The following is a 3,605-nucleotide window of genomic DNA, read 5'->3' on the forward strand; positions in this document are numbered from 1 at the left end:
CAACCCTCAGCATATAGGAGACTTTGGGAAGGCATTTTGATCTAAACCAGTAGAATGTAAAAGGTATTAAGAGTATTTCAGGTGCTGGGGTGGAGAGACAATCAGAAGCTCTGGGAGGAGGGGAGAGCATACAAAACACAGAAAAATAATCACAACCTCTGGCTTGTGACGAGTAATATTCTTTTTTGTGAGTAATATTCTTAAAATGATAATGGTGTCACTGTGCAGTGATTTGCTCTTAAAATTGAGCCATTACATTTAGCAGAGATGAACCACGGTCAGTTTTCAGAGACTGAACTGACAAGCTGAATGCAAGAGGTGAAGGAAGAGATGAAAAAATGGGAGGACACCTTTATCATAAGAGGGTGGGAGGCAAAATATAATGTTCATAATTGAGAAAATGAGAATTTAGGTTTTAATTATATTTAAAAGGTAAGAAGGCCACAGAGGTAGCCCAGTGGTCTAAGCACCTGCCTAGGCAAGCACAATGACCTGGGTTCAATCCCTGGCACCACATGCTGTGCTGGTCACCCCAGCCGAGAGAAACTGAGACCAGGAGTGGTGGCACATGCCTGTAATCCCAGTGCTGGGGAGGCTGAAACAGGAGGATCACTATGAGTTCAAGCTCTGCAGTGAGACCCTGTACCAAATATATAAAATTAAAAAGAAAAAGGAAAGAAAAGCCAGAGAGCCACCAAAATTCTATAAAGCCTTTTGGAAAGATGAGGAGGCAGTTGTATAATGAAATAGGTTTTCATCTCTTATGGTAAGTCATCAAGAATACAATCATAAAATTTATAAATAAAATGCTGAGATTATAAATTTTAAAATAGCACATTAGTTTCAGACATAAGGTCAATCACCAGAAAAACTAACAATATCTTCTTAGTAACAGTACATGAGTGGAAATGTTGAAATTATGTCATTATGAATTTTTCAGAATGATTTGATTCCCTTAATGTACTTAAAACTATTTTATAAGTATAAAAGATTTAAACACATCTATCATCAAAACTAGAAAAATTAAAAACATTCAGATCCTAGATGACTATAGTTAGGCTATACTTTGGTCTTGTTAAATTTAGTTTACTACTCTACAAGGAATTGAGGAATTTAAAATATTTATTTATACCCCACAGAAATATCATGTCTCTGTATTTAGTTTTCTCATTACATATTTCAATCCAGTAATACTTTTCTTTTTACATCATTCCCCAATTTTTGATTGATATTATATTTTCTATTTCTGTTCAAGCTGGGAGAACAATCTTTTTTCCTATTCCAGTTAAAGCTTGTTATTGCTGGTGAAAAGAACACATAAGCAGAAAAAAACCTCACTAAAAAAGAAAACATAATCATGACAGAGTGAGAAGGCAGAAAAGTAGTAACTTCTGAATTTCCTACCCCCTCATGGACATAAAATTTCAATAGAGATTAAAAACTGGAGGAATGAAGTACCCACTTCTCACCTCAAATCCTAATGTAAAGGATTTTAGTTGAAACCCTCAGAGGTAGTACATGATTCTGTAGTTGGCAGGCACAGTTAACTGGTACTGACTCTTAAGAATTTTGAAGAACCAGAGAAGCCTGGCCAGATACTGAGAAATGTGAAGTAGCTGCAGATCTGCATGCATGCCCGGGGTAGGTTGTGAAAGGGTTACCAGTGGCCTAAGAGAATACAGTGCACACAGAGCCAGAAGACCATGCAGGTCCTGATCATGAAGCCCCCTACCAGCCTCAGTACTCAGAACAGAAAACAGACCTCGGTAGGCTTTACCTGAAAAAGGAAAAAGAGAAAAAGAAAGAAGCTGTAATTATTGCCTTCCCTCACTAAAGGATACAGGACTAACTGTAGTGATGAAGATGGAATCCTTGATGATTACATGGACATGTTCATTCTCATTACTAACTTGAGAAAGTACATCCTCAAAATATGTCCAGGAAAGCAAACAATGAAGCAGCTTCAATTTTCATCCAACCTACAAGAAAGAATTAGACTATCAAGTAAATTTAAATAAACAGTATGATTATATCTCATATGCCCTGATTATACATAAGAACTATACTAGCTTAATTCAGGGACTTTTAAAAAATGTTTCTAGCTTTTCTCTTCTCTGATTTCTTTGGGTCACCATCTACAAGTCTTTCTTGTTTTCATCCATATTAGTATTTATTATGTTGTCTAATGGCCGAGTTCTCTCTCCCTCAACTCCCAAGAGACATCCAGTTTAAGTTTGCATGGTTTCATTTATTAGTAACTTAATATTGCTATTATTAACATTATCTCTTCTATTAAACAATTTCTTTCCAAGACAGGGCCTGGGTTCACTAAAAAAGAGAAGATGGGGTCTTCAATTTACCTCATCTACAGGGTATTTTGTAGGACTAGTGATGCAACCCAGAAAAACAATTTTCAAGACATCATGAGAGAAATAAAGAAGCTTATTTGGCAGAATTATCAGTGTACCCACTCTGAATAGAGTACTGGCCCTCAGGAGGAATGCATCAGTGTGGGGTTGGGGGTTTTTAATTTGGTCTGGGGGTGTCTTCAGGGAAGGTGAACTCAGATTTGCATTCCTTTTGTCAGGTTACTCATTTGGCAGGCTAAACTAGAATGTAAATCATTTATCTGACTGAAATCGAAATATGCTGCCAACAAATATTGCTGCTGCCTTCAGGACACGGTCTGCATGAGGAAGGGCAATTTACAGGTGAAAAGCACAGGCCCAAAGCCCAATTTATAGGCTAATTATATCTCCTTTGCTTTTTTTTTTTTTTTTTTTTTTTTTTAGTGAGTTCCCCAAAAAGGTACATTAATGTCCTGAAGTTGTAGGGTTATTTTTAGTTAAGTTTTTACATGACAACTTGCCTCGTCTCCTTTGTATTGCTTCTACTATGGCTCACACAAGAGTCCTGTCCTGGTTCCCTGCTCCCTTTGTTCACCCACCAGATAGCAGGTAAGTTCCCAGAATACCATTCAGACTCTTCCCACTGGGAATTAGGGGGAAGGTCCCATTGCCAAAATTTCTACTTTCCTGAAGTTCTCTGATCCTGAGACTGACCTAACCAGATGTCCTGATGTATTTTAAGGTTCCAGGCTGAACATTTCCTTCAGTTTGTCACCAATTCCAGGTGGCCAGGATTCCTACTCTACAGCCATCCTAAGCCTGAGTGGATCCCCACCTCCAGTGGTCACTTCTCACACCAACCATGAATCTCAGTGTCCCAGAGTGCCAAATCCTCATGTTTTCACTGCTTCTCTGGACTGGAAAGTTTGAGTTCCAAGACCAAGGTGCTGCAACTCCTATCTTCCACAGATGAAATATTAACTTTCCGCTGGGACAAACAAAAGCACTCTCATTTTCAAAGTTACCAAATCTGCCCCTCATCTCGAAGCCTGGGGTCCTCTAATGCATTTCCAATGAGCAAGTTTAAGGTAGTTTTTAAGCTAAATTCTTCAAGTAGTAGAACACAAATCATTTCCTATCTTAAGTCATCTGACAAGAGGTGCAGTAAGTTTTCTCTTAAAGAATCCTTGAGCTTCCTGGCAAGACTGAGCTTTAGGTCTAGCATTGGAAGCTGGATAATCACACTGAAACGTACGA

The sequence above is a fragment of the Octodon degus genome, unplaced genomic scaffold (genome assembly GCF_000260255.1).
Source record: "Octodon degus isolate 3935 unplaced genomic scaffold, OctDeg1.0 scaffold00135, whole genome shotgun sequence".
Lineage (NCBI taxonomy): Eukaryota > Metazoa > Chordata > Mammalia > Rodentia > Octodontidae > Octodon > Octodon degus.